The following is a 21,660-nucleotide window of genomic DNA, read 5'->3' as shown; positions in this document are numbered from 1 at the left end:
AATCGCTACCTTAAACATTAACCTGTACTAACGCTTTTCAAATGCTGACTCTTGTCCTGGGTATTGCCAGCACTTTTTGTTTTGAAAGATCTTTGGGTTGGCAAGGATTTTAGTTATTTAAATATTTTGGTGAGCAGAGGATCTTCATGGCCTTGTAGACAGGATAACCTTGGTTACAAAATGAAGTAAATGTGGTAAGAATATATTAGTGGAGGGAATTACTGTAATTGAAACACTTCCTCCAAAAATATCCTGATCTCATTTTTTTTTAAGATCGCTAATATATTTCTCATAAATGTATTGGAATTCCCCAATATACATTCACTGGGGGAGTTTTAGGTTTGTTGTTTTCTACTGAAGTAATAACTTCCCGAAAGGGATTTTATTGCCTTAGGCAGTTTACTCCCTGAGGTAATTAATTGTTGATTCACAACGAGGCATGCAAAAAGAGTGGCAGCCAAGTTAGTCCTGCTTGTGCCATACAATAGTGGGGTGTTTTGTCTGTATTCATTACTTTTTTGGAGGGGCCATATCCCAGTTTGAGGACATATTGCTTTCACAATGGTAGTTTCTGTAATCAGATTATTCCAGCTGATTGGGCAGTTAGCCCTATGCTAAGTGTTTGAGGGCTCCCATAACCAACAACAACTTGTATTTATATAGTTCCTTTAAATAGTAAAATGTCCCAAGGCACGTCATAGGGGTGTTATAAGATAGAAATTTGACACTAAGCCACATAGGAGAAATTTGGGCAGGTGACCAAATGGTTGGTCAATGAGGTAGGTTTTAAGGAGCGTCTTAAAGGAGGAAAGAGAGGTGGAGAAGTTTAAGGAGTGAATTTTAGAGCTTAGGGCCTAGGCAACAGAAGATATGGCCCCAATGCTCAAATGGTCAAAATTGGAGGAGAGCAGATATCGCGGGGGTGGGGGGGGGCGCGGGGGCTGGGAGTTCTAGGGCTGGAGGAGATTACAGAGATAGGAAGGGGCGAGGTCATGAAAAGAATTAAAAACAAGGATGAGAATTTTAAAATCAAAGCATTGTGTAACAGGGAATATATGTACGTCAACTAGCACAGAGGCGATGGATGACCGGGCATTGGTGCAAGTTAGGACGTGAGCAGCCGAGTTCTGGATGACCTCAAGTTTACATAGGGTAGAAATGGGAGGCCAGCCAGGAGAGCATTGAAATAGTCAAGTCTGGAGGTAACAAAGGTATGGATGAGGGTTGCAGCAGTGGATGAGCTGAGGCAGGGGCAGAGACAGGCGATGTTATGTTCGTGGAAATAGGCGGTCTTCGTGATGCCACGAATATGTGGTCAAAAGCTAATTTCAGGGTCAAAAGGACACCAAGGTTGTGAACAGTCTGGTCCAGCCTCAGACGGATACTAGGGAGAGGGATGGAGTTGGTGGCTAGGAAACGGATTTTGTGGCGGGGATCGAAGGCAATGGCTTTGGTCATTCCAATATTTAATTGGAGAAAATTTCTGCTCATCCAGTACTGGATGTTGGACAAGCAGTCTGACACTTTAGAGACCATGGAGGTATTGAGAGAAGTGGTGATTGTTATGTCCAGAATAAATTGTAAGCTCAAACTGTTGTGACCTTGGTCTCTTTATTCAGACTTGAGTGCCGTAGCAGCATGGTGAATCACCTTTTATATCTGCTTGCCTCAGGATGGACAGGTGATCCTTCGGTCTCCCACAGGTGTGCCCCCTACTGGCAAGTCTTACATATTGGTGAGGTTTACATACATACATAACATCATTCCCTCCCCCCCCCCAAAGCCTTATGTACAAGTTATTTGCAAGTTGAGGCGATCTGGCACCTTGCGTCCCCGGGTCGATCGCCTGAGTTGAAGTCCTGGCATGGTGGGTTCATCCTCGAGGTCGAGTGTGTTAATGGGTCGCTGGGGGCCAGGTCCTTTTACAATGGTTCCTGGTTATCTGTAGTTCGCAGTTTGGTCTGTTCCAAATGCTTTCTGCGTTTGCCCAGTACATGGTTTCACAACAAACGCTCCATTTTCATCACAAACACTCCATTCCCCTCTTTGGCTAATACAGTGTTAGTAGCCCATCTGGAGCCCTGGACATGGTCTACATAATTTATTATGATGTCGTGTGGAGGAGCTGTGCGATCATGGTACATTCTCTGCTGATAGCATACGGAAGGCTCGGTTCTGAGTGGTTCTGTCTGGTGACTGCGTAGCACCCAGGATAGCCGGGTCTATAGGGAGTCTACCGTGATATGTGTGGTGCTTGGCTTTGTGATTTGGGCTGCCCGCTCTGGACTATGGTCACTGACCCTAAGGTCTGGCAAGTCCAGGATGGCCGATATGGCCTTGAGACTTTCAGTTGTGGCAGGAGGCTGCCTGGTCCCCGTTGATCCTGGGCCATGGTATGGAGGCCCCGGACCACTGACTGTGTGTAGCCTCCCTGCCTTTCTTTGCAACATTGCAGGGATCTGATGGGATGAGCTTTTTGTCTTTGCGACAGATAAGCTGCAACATCCCGTCTAGCAGTTCGTCGTTGGCAGATGGTAACGTGGGATCCTGGCTGGTCCAGGTCCTAAACTGGGGGGCTGTTATGGTTGACCCCTCGCTTTCTAGCACTTCCACGACAATGAGTAGGTTTGTGGGCTGCACCGTTTCCACCCCGGTGGTGGGTAACGGTAGCCATCTGAAGGCATTAGCGCCGTTCTCAGTGCCTGACCCGTGGCGGATCATGTTACAGTGCACAGATAGTGTTGGACATTCTCAAAACAAAGCATCGATAATGGTGCCTCTGCTCTCCCAAAACTGTGAGATGGGCAACTTCTCTGACTCGAGAAAATATTGGGACACTCTTTGGTACGTCTCTTTTGTCCCGTGAACCCAAGCTACTGCCTTGGTTAACTTATTGGATACATGTACAACTGGTTGGGGCTCGCCCACTACTTTGGCTTGCTGTACAACACGCCTGACCCGTGTGATAACACATCACTTGCCACAAATACTTTGTCAGATACATATACGACCGGTTGGTGTTCGCCCGCTACTTTAGCTTGTTGTAAGGTACCCCTGACCCCATATGATAGTCATTAGCCGCGAAAGAACGCTCACATGGGTTACACAGTGCTAACAACTTATTGGAACATAGTGGGTTCCTGGCCTTCTCAACGGCCGCCCCTTTACCTTTGCCCCAAACCAAGTCATCTTCCTTGCTGGGCAACACATGCCTCTGTTTCGTTGCAGCGACATCCCGTGATCTGGACGCTCTCTCGTCCCATGGTCTGGATGCTCTTTTGTTCCGTGGTCTGGACGCACTTTCGTCCGTGTCCGTGATGCCGACTGCCGCGATCTTCCTCCCCAGGGATTTTGCCTCTGGCATTGGGAAGACGCATTCGAATTGTTTTAGCCGGAGTCCCACTCTGCATGGTTGACCTGGAGCCTCTTCCATCGTCGCGAAGAGGTCGTCTGCTTTGGGTGGTGGGTACTGTGCCTGTACCGCTGCTCAGTTGATCTTCACCTCCTCATGGTCGTGATGAGCGGCCTGTGCCTCGGGGATCTGCACTTTGATGCCTGGTTCAGCTGAAGGTGGGGCTTTGCTCAGCCTTTGAGCAAGGGAGATGTCGTTCATCGGAGAAGGTACGCAGAGGTCTTCCCAGTTCCATCGAATCTTCCTCATCCACCTTCTACCAAGCAGTGTTGGCCCATCACCTGAAACAATACACAGTGGTAAAACGTGCACTGCTCCCTCATGGGTATCAGTTCCTTGGTGTAGGTGCGCAGCTTTGCCTGAATCAGGATCAGCTTGGGTCATTGTGCTCTGTCACCCCACAACTTCTCGAATGTCTTCTGGCTCATTACTGATTGACTCGCCCCCGTGTCCAGTTCCATGGAGACTGGAGTGCCGTTGAGTTTAACTTTTAACATTAGCAGAGGGCTTTTGGTGGTGAGGGTGCGTATCCCATATACTTCCTCTTCATCCTCAGGTTGAGTTGCCTCTCCTGCTCATTCAGCGTGATCCTTGCTGGATTGGTCGTCCTCTCCTGACTCTGCCACGTGGTGAGTCACAGGTCGTTTGCACATTCGCTGGAGGTGCCCCATTGTTTGACAGCCCTTGCACACACAGGGCTTGAATCGACATTGATGAATCTCTATGACTGCCCCTGCAGTGCCAACATAGTGTTAATGGATACGCATTCATGCCCCATGGCAGACTCTGAGTCACTCTCGGCCTAGGTCTGGTCTCTGCGGTCGTGTGGGCCCTGCCCTGTACAGTTCTGCCTGCTGAGAACATTATTTTATGCACAGTACTTGCTGGTGAGCTCCGATTCTGTGAAGATATCTGTTTTGTGTTAACGCTCGTGGATATGAAGGCTTGGGCTACCGTGATGGCCTTGCTCAGATCTAGGGATTCAGCAGACAGCAGTTGGTGAAGAATGACCTCGTAGCCGATTCCAAGCACGAAAAAGTCCCGCAACATTTCCCCCAAGAATCCTGCAAATTCGCACTGTCCTGCAAGGCGTCTTAGGTCGGCGACAAAACTTTCCACCTTCTGGCCCTCGGAGTGATGGTACATGTGAAAGCGATACCTGGCCATTAAGATGCTCTCCTTTGGCTTGAGATGTTCCCGCTCCAGCGTACACAGCTCTATGTAAGACTTGTCCCTTGGTTTGACCGGTGCCAGCAGATTTTTGAGGAGGCCATATATCGAAGACCCACATATGGTGAGGAGAATCGCCCTGCGCTTGATCGCCGTCTCAGCCTTGTCCAGTTTGTTGGCCACGAAGTACTGGTCGAGATGCTCAACGAAGGCTTCCCAATAATCACCCTCAACAAATCTCTCAAGAATACCAACAGCAGCCATTATCGCGTGAAAGTTCGTGATCCGTTACTCGTCACCAATTTGTTATGTTCAGAATAAATCCACAGGACTGTATTGTCAGCTCAAACTGTTGTGATCTTGGTCTCTTTATTCAGACTCCAGAGTGCCATAGCGGCATGGTGGATTGTCTTTTATACCTACTTGCCCCAGGGTGCACAGGTGACCCTTCGGTCTCCCACAGGTGTGCCCCGTAGTGGCAAGTCTTACATATTGGTGAGGTTTACATACATACACAACAGTGATGAGATAGAGCTGGGTGTTGTCAGCGTAAATATGGAAACTGACACTGTGTTGGAGATGATGTTGCCAAGGGGCAGCATGTCGATGAGAAATAGGAGGGGGCCAAGGATAGATCCTTGGGGGACACCCAGGTAACGATGCGGGTGCAGGAAGAGAAGCTATTGTAGATGATTCTCTGGCTACGATTAGATAGATAAGAATGGAAACAGGCGAGTGCAGTCCCACCCAGCTGGACGACGGTGGAGAGACGTTAGAGGAGGATGGAGTGTTCAACCATTTCAAAGGCTGCAGAGAAATCGAGAAGGATGAGGAGGGGTCGTTTACCTTTGTTGCTTTCACAAAGGATGTCATTTGTGACTTTGATGAGAGCTGTTTTGGTACTGTGGCAGTGGCAGGAACCTGATTGGAGGATTTCAAACATGGAGTTCTGGGAAAGATGGGCATGGATTTGTGAGGTAACAACACATTTAAGGGCTTTGGAGAGGAAAAAGAGGTTGGAGATGGGGCAGTAGTTTGCAAAGACGGAGGGGCCAAGGGTTGTATTTTTGAGGAGAGGGGTGATGATGGCAGATTTGAAGGAGATGGGGACAGTACCTGAGGAGAGAGAACCATTAACAATGTCAGCTAACATGGGAGCCAGAGAAGGAAGTTGGGTGGTCAGCAGTTTAGTGGGAATAGGGTCAAGGGAGCAGGCAGGAGGTCTCATGGACATGATGAGCACAGAGTGGTCATGAGGGGAAATCAGAGAGACTAGAGAGATGCAAGTTCAGGTCTAGGGCAGTGAGGAACCCTCAAGGAAGTTTGGCCTGATAGGCTAGGGGAAGGAAGGAAAGAGGCAGGGGCAGCTGATCGGATGGTCTCAATTTTAGAGACAGAGAAGTCCATGAGCTCCTTGCACTTCTTGTTGGAGGCGAGGGTGGAAGAGACAGGGAAGAGGGATTTAAGTAGATGGTTTGCAGTAGAGTAAATAAGTTATTAATAATAATCCAAGGCGCTTCACAACAGTGTTACAAGCCAAAACATATGATACTGAGCCACAAAAGAAGAAATTAAGGCAGATGACCAAAAGCTTGTTTACAGAGTTAGGTTTTAAGGAGTGTTTTAAAGGAGAAAAGAGAGGCGGAGAGGTTAAGAGAGGGAGTTCCAGAGCTCAAGGCCCAAACAGCTGAAGGCACGGCCATCAATGGTTGAGCAGTTATAATGGGGATTATCCTTGCATTCAAGAATGATCCTGGAATAGTGAGCAGTTTTGGCATTGATGAGAGGAGTGGGAGGCCGAACCATACCCACCAGACACGAGTATCGCGTTGGACGTCAATCCAGAATTCAGAGCTGGAGCTCCGGCATTGAGAATTCGGGAGAGGGAATTATACCCTGAACCCCTCTAACTCAGAGGTGGGAATGCGAGCGCTAAGCTAAAGGCTCGTTCCTGCAGCAATTATGCTCTTTCCTTTTTATCTACTTTACTCAAACTGACCCAGCATCTCTGCATTTAAGGGGAAGCCAGTTAAGTACATGAGGGAGAAAGGAATAGAACAGTATGCTAATTGGGTGAGATGTAGTAGGGTGGAAGGAGGTTCAGATGGAGCATGAACCAGTTGGGCTGAATGATCTGTTTCTGTGCTGTAATTCTATGTAAAATGACTAAAAGATGCAAATTGACCCATCATCCCCAAACTGGCGCAGCAAGCCCTCATTACCCTATCATTCCAAAATGTCCTCACACTCATAAGGGGACACAGCATGATAAAATAGCAAAGTTAAAATTATATAAAAACATATTTAAAGAAACAGAAGATAGGAAGTTAGAACGTGTATGGAAACTAAGAACTGTTCAGAAAATCATTTTCTGAAAAGAAAAATAACTGGGAAACGAAAATGCATGGTAAATTGAGAGACAAAAGAACTTCTTTTGGATATATTTACGGTAGAAAACGTATTAGAGTGGGGCTCCTTGAATATGAGAGGGGTGATATTCGGAGAACAACATACAACAGATATTTAAAATGATTTTTCTCCCCCACGATTTTCACTATAGGAAATAATGACATTTGCTTTCTGTTAGTTGAAACAACATAAATAGAGATTCAAGGGGAACTTCATTGCTTCTCCATACTGGAAGGACCACCATTAACACTTAATGGGAACTGGCAGATAACTGCGGTTCCATTGATCAGATTGCATAAATGCTGTATTGCAAATTTAAAACATTGAAAAGTTTAGACTCAAAATATAAATAAAATGAAAGTATTACATTGGTGTGTGTTTGGAAAGCAAAGTATTATACAAACATTGTAAAACATTATATAATCTGAGCTCCAATTGCCAATTAAAATACCATTTGCAGATCCTTTTAGATGCAAGTACCAACAAACAATAATCTATAGAATGTAAGTTATGGAACATAAAACAAAAAAAAGGAAGAAAAATGTCTTTGTTATTCTTTTGATAATGTATGAAATATCCATTAGTTTGGTATGCAGCTCAATTGTTCCTGCAACTGTATGAACAATGACTGCACGTGAACCCTGCCAGCTTAATGGAGACAAATATATTTTAAATGGCGCCTACTCTTTTGCATCTCGACATAGAACAAGTTAAAAAAAATCTAATCCTACAACTTACGACTCTTCAAAACTATGCATTGTGGAAGACCAAGTTGGAATTTTTGCATTGCTCTTAACTATCTGATTTTTCACAAAGCTAAAGTCTGCATGGTAAATAGGAGTGTCATAAATATTATATTCCTTTTTGTCTTGTCTTAAATTAGCAAACATATGTATCATTAAAATGGGAGAAACAAGCACATAAAGGTTTATCCTTTGTCTGAGGTTCTTCCACCTCACAGAAATAACTTGTGGAGGAATGACCCGGTAATGACAATATTGGAATTCCAATAGTGGTGCTAACTTATGATTATAACTTGTACGGCATCATTTCTGGTCATGCAAGATTGAAATAGATTTTCAACTTTGCCGCCAGGGCTTAACACTGGCATTGATGAATGGCCGTCCGTTATTCAGTCGATGGAATTGGAAATCTTGGGTGTTCTATAATGGGCAGAGAATTCCACTCCGCTGTGAAGGTGAAAATTGTCATGCCAGTGGTACAGCTGATACAACCAGGGGATCATATTTCAGCCACTGCATCAGTTAAAAATAGGAAAATATAAGTGAAATGGTCAGAATATTGTCTGCATGTGAATCCTGCTCATGAAATGAAGCAAACTGTGTTTCAAATGGTGCCTGTTGCTTTGCATATATACATAGAACAGATAATTAAAACAAAATGATTCTGTAACTTTTGATTTTTTGAAACTGCACAACGGAAGAGAGGGCTAGAATATTTCCCACTGCTAATCATCATCTGATTTTGTATATACTGTACTAACATCCCTCAGTGCTTCTCTTTGGTTGGTTGCCGTTGTACAACCTTGGTCATTTTCGATGGCAGTTTATAAACTGTAGCAGAATTCGAATCGGACACCAAATATGATTTGCAACTTAATCCTTTTATTGTGTTCGACCAAGCCTTGGCACACACAATGTGGAGGGGTGGGGGGGAACGGGGGATTTTAACCTGAATAAACAAGTAGGTTGGGGTCAGGTGGGAAGTTCAAGAATTAGAAAATGGAATCCCGACTTCAAACCGCCTCCAACCCGCTCATGCTTGGTTTTAACATAGGCGGGATGAGGGTAAAACGGGCGGCCAAACGCTGCCAGGAGGCTGCTCATTTGGACTGGGGTCAAGCAAGGCAGTGTCATCGCACCAACGCTCTTCTCGATCTTCCTTGCTGCAATAGTCCATCTCACCCTTAGCAAGCTCCCGCTGGAGTGGAGCTAATTTGCAGGACAAATGGAAATCGGCTCAACCTCCGCCACCTCCAGGCCAGATCCAAGGTTGTCCCATCCTCTGTCATCAAAATACAGTACGCAGACGATGCCTACGTCTACGCATACTTGGAGGCCGAACTCCAAGCCATCCATCATCAACACCTTCACCGAGGCGTACGAGAGCATGGGCCTTACGCTAAACATCCGTAAGACAAAGGTCCTCTACCAACGTGCCCCCACCACATAGCACTGTCCTCCAGTTATCAAAATCCATGACGAGGCCTTAGACAACGTGGACCATTTTCCATACCTCGGGAGCCTACTGTTAACAAGAGCAGACATCGATGACGAGGTCCAACACCGCCTTCAGTGTGCCAGTGCAACCTTCGGTCGCCTGAGGAAGAGAGTGTTTGAAGACCAGGACCTCAAATCCGGCACCAAGCTCATGGTCTATAGAGCAGTGGTGATAACCACCCTCCTATATGGCTCAGAGACATGGACTATGTGCAGCAGGCACCTCAAAACACTGGCGAAGTACCACCAACGCTGCCTCTGCAAGATCCTGCAAATCTATTGGCAGGATAGGTGCACTAACGTCAGTGTCCTCGCTCAGGCCAATATCCGCAGCATCGAAGCACTGACCATGTTCAATCTGCTTCGCTGGATGGACCGCATCGTCTGAGATGTCTGTGCTCCTCTGGTTCTGCCATCTTGAGCGTCCCTGATTATGATTGCTCGGCCATTGGTGGCCGTGTCTTCTTTTGCCCGGGCCCTGAGCTCTGGAATTCCCTGCCTAAATCTCTCTACCTCTCTGCCTCTCTTTCCTCCTTCAAGACGCTCCTGAGAACCAAGCTTTTGGTCACCTGCCCTAGTTTCTCCTTGTGCAAGTCGGTGTCAAATTCTTTATCTCATAATGCTCCTGTGAAGTGCCTTGGGATGTTTCACTCCATTAGAGGCGTTCTATAAATATAAGTTGTTGTTGTTTATGCTGCTGAAAAGGTTATGTGAAAGATTCACTGTTGGCAGGGGAATTACAGTCAAAGAATGTTTCCAGTTTGTGAACTTTTGTTTCATAGCACACAGTGCTTTGCTGGACTGTGCAAGATAAATGTCGGCTGAAGCCCAAATCTCTAGAGGCAAGAACTTGTTCCATCACATTGTTTTTAAAAACTTCCAAACAGGTCATTGCTAGGAGGGCTCCAGTTCTGTGTCCTTTTAGGGCGCATCCTTCATGGCCTGATGGTGGCTGTTGACTGGTGGCTTCCAGGGCATGGTGGTGGGACTTCCGGGCAGGGGGTATGGGTTGTAGCATTGGGTGGAGTTGAAGTGTGACCTCATGTTGTAATTGGGCCAGTTTCATCTGGCTCGACTTCAACATGGAGGTCGTTACAAAAGTGGAACCTAATTTTTGAGAGCTTTGGGTGGGGTGGAAAAGCTAGCTAGAATAGTTATTCTTTACAGAAAGACACAACATGACAGATGTCAATAGCTGAAGTAGGAAATTCATCATCATAGGCAGTCCCTTGGAATCGAGGAAGACTTGCTTCCACTCTTAGCATGAGTTCTTAGATGGCTGTACAGTCCAATACGAGAACCAGTCTCTGTCACAGGTGGGACAGATAGTCGTTGAGGGAAAGGGTGGGCAGGGAGTCTGGTTTGCCGCACGCTCCTTCCGCTGCCTGCGCTTGATTTCTGCATTCTTTCGGTGACGATACTCGAGGAGCTCAGCGCCCTCCCAAATGCACTTCCTCCACTTAGGGCGGTCTATGGCCAGGGACTCCCAGGTGTCAATGGGGATGTCGCACTTTATCAGGGAGGTTTTGAGGGTGTCCTTGTAACGTTCCCTCTGCCCGCCTTTGGCTTGTTTGCCGTGGACGAGTTCTAAGTAGAGTGCTTGCTTTGGGAGTCTCGTGTCTGGCATGTGAACTATGTGGCCTGCCCAGCGGAGCTGATCAAGTGTGATCAATGCTTCAATGCCGGGGATGTTGGCCTGGATGAGGACGCTAATGTTTGTGCATCTGTCCTCCCAGGGGATTTGCAGGATCTTGCGGAGACATCGCTGGTGGTATTTCTCCAGCGACTTGAGGTGTCTACTGTACATGGGCCACGTCTCTGAGCCATACAGGAGGGTGGGTATTACTATGGCCCTGTAGACCATGAGCTTGGTGACAGTTTTGAGGGACTGGTCTTCAAACACTCTTTTCCTCAGGCGGCCGAAGGCTGCACTGGCGCACTGGAGGCGGTGTTGGATCTCGTCATCAATGCCTGCTCTTGTTGATAGGAGGCTCCCAAGATAGGAGAAGTGGTCCACGTTGTCCAGGGCCACGCTGTGGATCTTGATGTCTGGGGAGCAGTGCTGTGCGGCGAGGACAGGCTGGTGAAGGACCTTTGTCTTACCAACGTTTAGCATAAGGCCCATGCTTTCATACACCTCGGTAAATATGTCGACTATGTCCTGAAGTTTAGTCTCTGTGTGTGCACAGACGCAGGCGTCGTCCGCGTACTGTAGCTCGACGACAGAGGTTGGAGTGGTCTTGGACCTGGCCTGGAGACGGCAATTATGTAGGGCCCTGGTGAGACCGCACCTGGAGTATTGTGTACAGTTTTGGTCTCCTTACCTAAGGAAGGATATACTTGCCATAGAGGGAGTGCAGCAAAGGTTCACCAGACTGATTCCTGGGATGAGGGGATTGTCCTATGAGGAGAGATTGAGTAGACTACGTCTTTATTCTCTAGAGTTTAGAAGAATGAGAGGTGATCTCATTGAAACATACAAAATTCTTACTGGGCTTGACAGGGTAGATGCAGGGGGGATGTTTCCTCTGGCTGGGGAGCATAGAACCAGGGGTCAGTCTCAGAATAAGGGGTCGGCCATTTAGGACTGAGATGAGGAGAAACTTCTTCACTCGGAGGGTGGTGAATGTTTGGAATTCTCTACCCCAGAGGGCTTTTTGAGTGTATTCAAGACAAAGATCACTAGATTTTTGGATATTAAAGGAATCCAGGGATATAGTCAGATGAGGCTGACCCAGTTGTGGCATGGGATCGCATTTCAGCTCCACTGACTGCTCTAGTTCGCGCCCTGTGTTTGGAGGTCTCGCCACCAAGCCTTGGAAGCTGTTTGTTGGCTGTTGCTATCGGGTTGTGAGGGATGTGCCTTGCATGGACATAGAACTATAGCATGAAAGTGGAGTTGAGGTAGAAGATCAGCCATGATCTTATTGAATGGCGGAGCAAGCTCGAGCGGCCGAATGGCCTACTCCTGCTCCTTAGTCTTATGTTCTTACGCCTGACATGAGACTCCCAAAATAAGCACTCTACTCGGAGCTCCAACATGGCAAACGAGCCCCAGGTGGGCAGAGGAAACGCTTCAAGGACACCCTCAAAGCTTCCTTGAAAAAATTTAACATCTCCACTGACACCTGGGAATCCCTGACCCAAGACTGCCCAAAGTGGAGGAAAAGCATCTGGGAAGGCGCTGAACACCTCGAGTCTCTTCACTGAGAGCAAGCTGAAGCCAAGCGCCGACAGCGGAAGGAGCACGTGGCAACCCAGGCCCCCCACCCACCTGTTCCTTTAACCACCGTTTGCTCCACCTGTGACAGAGACTAGATCCCGCATTGGACTTTTCAGTCACCTGAGAACTTATTTCTAGTGTGGAAGCAAGTCATCCTCGACTCCGAGGGATTGCCTATGATGATGATGATGCCCATTTAAACAAATTAATGAGGTGGGTGCACCTCATAGTGATCCACCATTACAAATGTAACTCTGGCTGGTTGGGCTTCCCGGGCCTTGGGGAACCTGCCAGCTAAAGGAAGGCGAGGACAGCTGGATCCAGGAGTTATGTGCCTTTCCACTTACCCGCTGGTTCCAGCATCCCTGCCTCAACCGCCTCATTGATCAGACAATCCCCAACCCGAAGTCTACAATCAATCTGCCTCCTCCCCCCCACCCCCCAAAAGGCTTCTGATCTCTCCCGACCTCTTCGCCCCAAGCCTTATCATTTCTAGAGAAGGTGTCACACCTAAAACGTTACAGCATTGCCAGTTTTAAGCCTGTTTTAAGCAGTTATCTGAGGCAGCAAACAAATATTTGACTGACCAAAGTAAAAAGTATCAAAACCACACCAATGACAAATGAGCAGCAGAAAACTGAGCAATCAAATCCTTGGTTTTTCAAAGCTATGATTAACTATCCAGCAAGTACTATAAAACTGACCAAGAAAATCACTGAAATAATTTTGTTACACTGAGCAACAACAAATGGAATGATACACATCTAAACAAGTTGCTTTGGTAGCAGAACTACATCCAATATTAGGGACACCACAGCTTCAACTATCATTCCCAGCACCAAGTATGCTATCTTTGATCCAAGAAGGGAATGAGTCTGGCTGGGCATTTGAAACCCGCAGCTACATTTTACAAATTCCTCCCAAAGGAATGGTGCAGTGGGTTAACACACTGTCCTTGCAGTAGTTTGAATCTAGCCAGGACTAATCTCACCCAGAGTGGCTACATGATGTTGGTGTGGGAAATAGCACTAACAGAATGGTTCAGTAGCAAATGTCCTTTTCAAGTTGGGATTTAGACACATTGCCGGACAGTATAGAGGTAGCTTTACTTTGCATCTAACTCATGCCATATCTGGGCAAGGAATGATTGACGTTGAAACTAGCTGCAATTGTAAAAAAATAAGTGTGCTATTTCCCAACACTCACATTCCCTCAACTGGAGCATAAAATTGACTTTTGTGTAACAAATTTGCCATTAATATACAAAGGATTCCTTGGTTAAGTAAGCAGTTCATTTACTATATAGGAAGTATAATGTAAAAGGTGAGGTAGGGTTTCACCTTACCGCCCGAGCGTTAAACTGGCATTGTGGACCAGTTGCCCGATACATAAACTGCCAATTTCCCTACCAATCCAAGCACTGGAGGTCATTTCTAGAGGGATAGCATTGAAAAGCAGGGAAGTCATATTAAACTTGTATAGAAACTAGGTTGGACCACACATAGTACTGTGCACAGTTATGGTCTCCATATTATAAAAAGGATATAGAGGCATTGGAGATGCTGCAAAACAAATTAACAAGGATGATACCAGAACTGAGTGATTATACCTATCAGGATAGACTGAGCAAGCTGGAGCTCTTTTCCTCTGGAAAAGAGAAAGCTGAGGGGTGACCTGATTGAGGTCTTTAAAATAATGAAAGGATTTGATAAGGTGGACATCGAGAAAATGTTTCCACTTGTGGGGGAATCCAAAACTAGGGGCCATAAATATAAGTTAGTCACTAATAAATCCAATAGGGAACTCAGGAGAAACTTCTTTACCCAGAGAGTGGTTAGAATGTGTAATCCGCTACCACAAGGAATAGTTGAGGTGAATAGATTAGAGGCATTAAAGGGGAATCTGGATAAGCACATGAGGGAGAAAGGAATAGAAGGGTATGCTGATAAAGTTAGATAAAGCAGGATCAGATGGAGCATAAATGCTGGCATAGATGTGTTGGGGCGAATGGCCTTTTTCTATGCTGTAGACTCAATGTAATTCCTATCCATGGATTTCAACTGGAAAACATTGGGGGCAGAATAGAGGGAGAGGAGGCCACTTCACGGCACTCTACCCCCATTGGGAATACTTCAGAACCATTACTGCCACTTTTCACCTCCAGGGCCTTGGGCTAATGTCTCATCCGAAAGACAGAAATACTTGTTGAAAGCTGTTGGGTATCAGATATTTCATCTAGTTTTATATGTAATTGATTCTGAGTCATCCAGTGCTGAAGTCAGTAATAAATTAAAGCTTAATGCTGCAATCCTGCTGGATATGAACAGAACATCAAACATTTCCGATGAAAGTTGGAGCTGCCTGAACTTGTCGCTAACATGTACTAATAGGATCGTTTAGCTTTCTGACAAATCATTTCCTAGAAAACATAATTCTCTCAAAATATTTCCTGACAAAAATGTCTTTTTTGTAAATGGCAAACTGTTACATAATTCACTTTGAAGGACAGCTTCAGCTAAATTACTAAATGCTAACTTCCATTGAACAGGATGTATAAGGTGATGAACTGCTCCTATAATGATAAATGCAAAATCATTGATCTTCGAAATAGTTGAGGAAATTGCAGGTCAGTTAGTCAAAATTTTCCAAAGCTCTCTAGATTAAGAAACTTTGCCTTTTGGATTGGAAAATAGCAACTATCACTCCATTATTTAAGATGGGAGGTGGGGAGGGGTTGGTCGGTGGGAAGAATACCAGGTGACTACTGATCCATCAGTTTAACATCAGTTGTGGGGAAGTTACTGGAATCGATCATCAACAGAGAATTTGTTTTAGGTGTTGGTTGAGGGATAAATATTGGCCAGGACACCAGGCAGAATTCTCCTGCTCTTCAAGATAGTGCCGTGGGATCTTTTACGTCCACCCGAGGGCAGACAGGGCCTTGGTTTAACTTCTCATTTGGAAGACGGCACCTCCAGCAATGCAGCACTCCTTTAGTACTGCACTGAAGTGTCAGCCTAGATTTTGTGCGTAAGTCTCGGGAGTAAGGTTTGAACCCACAACCTTCTGACTCAGTGCTACACACTGAGCCACAGCTGACTGCTGACACCTATTATGAATGAAAAGTTATCTGTCCAGATTAAAGAGAAAAGAGGCAAGATGCATAAGTAAGGTAGCTTAGAGCTTGAGATACAACTTCTTGGCACTTATGGCTGACTGTTGATAGAATGTGGACTCCATTGATGCTGTCATTTCTGATTCAGTATAAGCAGATTGATGAGTTGGGACTGACGTGGGAAACATAGAAACATAGAAACATAGAAAATAGGTGCAGGAGTAGGCCATTCGGCCCTTCGAGCCTGCACCACCATTCAATAAGATCATGGCTGATCATTCACATCAGTACCCATTTCCTGCTTTCTCTCCATATCCCTTGATCCCTTTAGCCATAAGGGCCATATCTAACTCCCTCTTGAATATATCCAATGAACTGGCATCAATAATTCTCTGCGGTAGGGAATTTCACAGGTTAACAACTCTCTGAGTGAAGAATTTTCTCCTCATCTCAGTCCAAAATGGCCTACCCCGGATCCTTAGACTGTGTCCCCTGGTTCTGGACTTCCCCAATATCGGGAACATTCTTCCTGCATCTAACCTGTCCAGTTCCGTCAGAATTTTATATGTTTCTATGAGATCCCCTCTCATCCTTCTAAACTCCAGTGAATACAGGCCCAGTCAATCCGGTCTCTCCTCATATGTCAGTCCTGCCATCCTGGGAATCAGTCTGGTGAACCTTCGCTGCAATCCCTCAATAGCAAGAATGCCCTTCCTCAGATTAGGAGACCAAAACTAAACACAATATTCCAGGTGAGGCCTCACTTAGGCCTTGTACAACTGCAGTAAGACCTCACTGCTCCTATACTCAAATCCCCTAGCTATGAAGGCCAACATACCATTTGCCTTCTTCACCGCCTGCTGTACCTGCATGCCAACTTTTAATGACTGATGTACCATGACATCCAGGTCTCATTGCACCTCCCCTTTTCCTAATCTGTCGCCATTCAGATAATATTCTGCCTTCGTGTTTTTGCCACCAAAGTGGATAACCTCACATTTATCCACATTATACTGCATCAGCCATGCATTTGCCCACTCACCTAACCTGTCCAATTCACCCTGCAGCCTCTTAGCGTCCTCCTCACAGCTCACACCGCCACCCAGCTTTGTGTCATCGGCAAACCTGGAGATATTACACTCAATTCCTTCATCTAAATCATTAATGTATATCGTAAATAGCTGGGGTCCCAGCACTGAGGGAGATGAAAGTGCTGTGTATTTGTAAAGCATGCACTCCCATGTTCCGCTACCAGGGAGAACATCCCCTGAAGTCCCAAGGGATCCCAGCATCCCTTGGGAGCATTGCATATAAGCCGGCCTCTAAGGCCTGTTCCTCACTCTGGAGTGTCTTAATAAAGACTGAGGTCACTGTTACTTTAACCTCTCTGTGTGCAGTCTCATCCGTGTTAGGAACACAATAACTGGCGACGAGTATACAAATCCAAAGCAAAGATGCAGCAAACTGTGGGCATCCTGGAGAAGTTCTCGGAGGGTGAGGACTGGGAAGCCTGTGTCGAACGGCTAGACCAGTACTTTGTAGCCAACGAGCTGGACGGAGAAGGAAGCGCTGCAAAAAGGAGAGCGGTCCTCCTCACAGTCTGCGGGGCACCAACCTACAGCCTCATGAAGAATCTTCTGGCTCTGGTGAAACCCACAGATAAGTCATATGAGGAGCTGTGTACACTGGTTCTGGAGCATCTTAACCCAAGGGAGAGTGTGCTAATGGCGAGGTATCGGTTCTACACGTGCCAGCGATCTGAAGGTCAGGAAGTGGCGAGCTACGTCACCGAGCTAAGGCGACTTGCAGGACAATGTGAGCTTGATGGCTACCTGGAGCAAATGTTCAGAGACTTTTTTGTACTGGGCATTGGCCATGAGACCATCCTACGAAAACTTTTGACTGTAGAGACACCGACCCTCAGTAAGGCCATTGCGATAGCTCAGGCGTTTATATCCACCAGTGATAACACCAAAGAAATCACTCAGCACACAAGTGCTAGCAATGTTCATAAATTAACTGGAACTGTGTTTGCAAGCAGAAATGTACAGGGCAGAAACCACGAGTCTGCAACTGCCAGCAGGCCTCAGGTGACCCAGATGACTCAACGTCCGCAACAAAGGATGAATGCAAGGCAATTCACACGTTGGCATTGTGGAGGCTTCCATTCAGCCTATTCATGCCGCTTCAAAGGGTATGTTTGCAAGAGCTGTGGAACAATGGGGCACCTCCAACAAGCTTGCAGCTCTGCAAAACCTGCTAACCACTACGTGGCAGAGGAAGATCGGTCCATGGTGGATCAAAACAATTTTGAGCCTCAGAGAGAGGAGGCGGATGCTGAAGTACACAGGGTACACACATTTTTGATGAAATGTCCACCTATAATGCTAAATGTAAAATTGAATGGCTTACCCGTAGCCATGGAACTGGACACTGGCGTTGCCAATCCACCATGAGTAAAAAGATGTTTGAGAGACTGTGGTACAACAAGGCACTCAGATCAGCCCTGAGCCTCACCTACACGAAACTGAGAACGTACACCAAAGAGCTTATCACTGTCCTGGGCAGCGCCATGGTCAAGGTCACCTACGAGGGCACGGTGCACTAACTGCCACTCTGGATTGCCTCGGGCGATGGTCCCACACTGCTTGGAAGGAGCTGGCTGGGCAAAATCCGCTGGAACTGGGATGACATCTGACCGCTATCACATGTCGATGAGGCCTCGTGTACCCAGGTTCTTATCAAATTTCCTTCCCTTTTTGAGCCAGGCATTGAAAACTTTTCCGGGGCGAAGTTGCCGATCCACTTGGTCCCAGAGGCACGACCCATTCACCACAAAGGTGGGCACTCGCGCTATCAGCATATAACTATACCATCCACCACAGGCCAGGCACTGAGAACTGTGCGGATGCTCTCAGTCGGCTACCATTACCCACCACGGGGATGGAAATGGCACAGTCTGCAAACTTGTTGATGGTGGCACAGCCTGCAGACTTGTTGATGGTCATGGAAGCGTTTGAAAATGATAAATCACCTGTCGCGGCCCGCAAGATTAGGACTTGGACCAGCCAAGATCCTCTGCTGTCCCTAGTAAAAAACTGTGTACTGCATGGGAGTTGGGCCAGCATCCCCGTTGAAATGCAAGAGCTAATCAAGCCATTCCAGCGGCGAAAGGACGAGCTGTCCATTCAGGCAGACTGCTTGTTGTGGGGTAACCCCGTAGTGTTACCCAAAAAGGGCAGGGAGACGTTCACCTCGGATCTCCACAGCACACACCCGGGTATAGTAATGATGAAAGCGATAGCCAGATCCCACGTGTGGTGGCCCAATATCGACTCTGACTTAGAGTCCTGTGTACGGCAATGCCGCGTGTGTGCTCAGTTGAGCAACGCGCCCAGAGAGGCACCACTAAGTTTGTGGTCCTGGCCCTCCAGACCATGGTCGAGGAGCCATGTCGATTATGCGGGCCCGTTTCTCGGTAAAATGTTCCTGGTGGTGGTGGATGCTTTTTCAAAATGGATTGAATGTGAAATAATTTCGGGAAGCACCGCCAGCGCCACCATTGAAAGCCTGAGGGCCATGTTTGCCACCCACGGCCTGCCTGACATACTGGTCAGTGACAACGGCCCATGTTTCACCAGTGCCGAATTTAAAGAATTCATGATAAGGTGCCACACAAAAGGTTACTGCAGAAGATAAAGTTACGCGGAGTCAGAGGAAATGTATTAGCATGGATAGAGAATTGGCTGGCTAACAGAAAGCAGAGAGTTGGGATAAATGGGTCCTTTTCAGGTTGGAAATCGTTGGTTAGTGGTGTGCCACAGGGATCGGTGCTGGGACCACAACTGTTTACAATATACATAGATGACCTGGAAGAGGGGACAGAGTGTAGTGTAACAAAATTTGCAGATGACACAAAGATTAGTGGGAAAGCGGGTTGTGTAGAGGACACAGAGAGGCTGCAAATAGATTTAGATAGGTTAAGCGAATGGGCTAAGGTTTGGTAGATGGAATACAATGTCGGAAAATGTGAGGTCATCCACCTTGGGGAGAAAAAAAACAGTAAAAGGGAATGTTATTTGAATGGGGAGAAATTACAACATGCTGCAGTGCAGAGGGACCTGGGGGTCCTTGTGCATGAATCCCAAAAAGTTAGTTTGCAGGTGCAGCAGGTAATCAGGAAGGCGAATGGAATGTTGGCCTTCATTACGAGAGGGATGGAGTACAAAAGCAGGGAGGTCCTGCTGCAACTGTACAGGGTATTGATGAGGTCGCATCTGGAGTACTGCGTGCAGTTTTGGTCACCTTACTTAAGGAAGGATATACTAGCCTTGGAAGGGGTACAGAGACGATTCACTAGGCTGATTCCGGAGATGAGGGGGTTACCTTATGATGATAGATTGAGTAGACTGGGTCTTTACTCATTGGAGTTCAGAAGGATGAGGGGTGATCTTATAGAAACATTTAAAATAATGAAGGGGATAGACAGGATAGAGCCAGAGAGGTTGTTTCCACTGGTCGGGGAGACTAGAACTAGGGGGCACAGCCTCAAAATACAGGGGAGCCAATTTAAAATCAAGTTGAGAAGGAATTTCTTCTCCCAGAGGGTTGTGAATCTGTGGAATTCTCTGCCCAAGGAAGCAGTTGAGGCTAGCTCATTGAATATATTCAAATCACAGATAGATAGATTTTTAACCAATAAGGAAATTAAGGGTTATGGGGAGCGGGCGGGTAAGTGGAGCTGAGTCCACGGCCAGATCAGCCGTGATCTTGTTGGGTGGCAGAGCAGGCTCAAGGGGCTAGATGGCCTACTCCTGTTCCTAATTCTTATGTTCTTCTGTTCTTATGTTCTTATTAATGTTGGGGAGAACCAGGGGTCACAGTCTAAGGATAAGGAGTAAGCCATTTAGGACCGAGATGAGGAGAAACGTCTTCACCCAGAGAGTGGTGAACCTGTGGAATTCTCTACCACAGAAAGTTGTTGAGGCCAATTCACTAAATATATTCAAAAAGGAGTTAGATGTAGTCCTTACTACTAGGGGGATCAAGAGGCATGGTGAGAAAGCAGGAATGGGGTACTGAAGTTGCATGTTCAGCCATGAACTCATTGAATGGCGGTGCAGGCTCAAAGGGCTGAATGGCCTACTCCTACACCTATTTTCTATGTTTCTATGTTTCTATGACCCGCAATGGGATTAAACATGTCACCTCGGCCCCGTTTAAACCAAAATCCTCCAAAGGGCAGGCAGAGCGGGCAGTACAAACAATCAAACAGAGCCTCAAAGAAGTCACAGAAGGCTCACTCCAAACCCGCCTGTCCCGAGTACTGCTCAGCTATCACACAAGACCCCACTCGCTCACAGGGGTGCCCCCGGCTGAGCTACTCATGAAAAGAACATTAAAACCAGACTCTCGCTGGTTCACCCCAACCTGCATGATCAGGTAGAGAGCTGGCAGCAGCAACAAAATGTAAACGATGGTCGCGCCACTGTGTAACGGGAAATTGATCTGAATAACCCTGTGTATGTGCTAAACTATGGACATGGTTCCAAGTGGATCGCGGGCACGGTGATGGTGAAAGAAGGGAGTAGGGTGTTTGTAGTCAAACTAGACAATGGACAAATTTGCAGAAAGCACCTGGACCAAATGAGACTGCGGTTCACAGACTGCCCTGAACAACCCACAGCAGAGACCACCTTTTTCGAGCCCACAACACACACCCAAAGGATCAACGACACCACCCTGGACCAGGAAATCGAACCCATCATGTCGAACAGTCCAGCAAGGCCAGACTCACCCAGCAGCCCTGCAGGGCCAACAACATGCCAGCCCAGCGAGGGCACAGCCAACACACCAGAACAGACATTTGTACCGTGGCGATCCACCAGGGAAAGAAAGGCTCCTGACCGCCTCACCTTGTAAATAGTTTTCACTTTGACTTTGTGGGGGGGAGGGATGTTGTGTATCTGTAAAGCATGCACTCCCATGTTCCGCCACCAGGGAGCGCATCCCCTGATGCACTGTATATAAGCCGGCCCCTAAGGTCTGTTCCTCACTCTGGAGTGTCTTAACAAAGAATTAGGTCACTGTT

The 21,660-nt window shown here is 46.8% G+C and overlaps 1 protein-coding gene across 1 annotated transcript in view; it reads left to right on the top strand.

The window, feature by feature from the left end:
• Window positions 1-21,660, top strand: part of LOC139281135 (sodium/mannose cotransporter SLC5A10-like) — a 178,695-nt gene that overhangs the window by 110,333 nt on the left and 46,702 nt on the right. The gene's annotated exons all lie outside the window — the stretch shown is intronic.

This window comes from Pristiophorus japonicus, chromosome 15, assembly GCF_044704955.1.
Source record: "Pristiophorus japonicus isolate sPriJap1 chromosome 15, sPriJap1.hap1, whole genome shotgun sequence".
Taxonomy (NCBI): domain Eukaryota; kingdom Metazoa; phylum Chordata; class Chondrichthyes; family Pristiophoridae; genus Pristiophorus; species Pristiophorus japonicus.
This window is presented reverse-complemented; position numbering and strand designations above follow the sequence as displayed.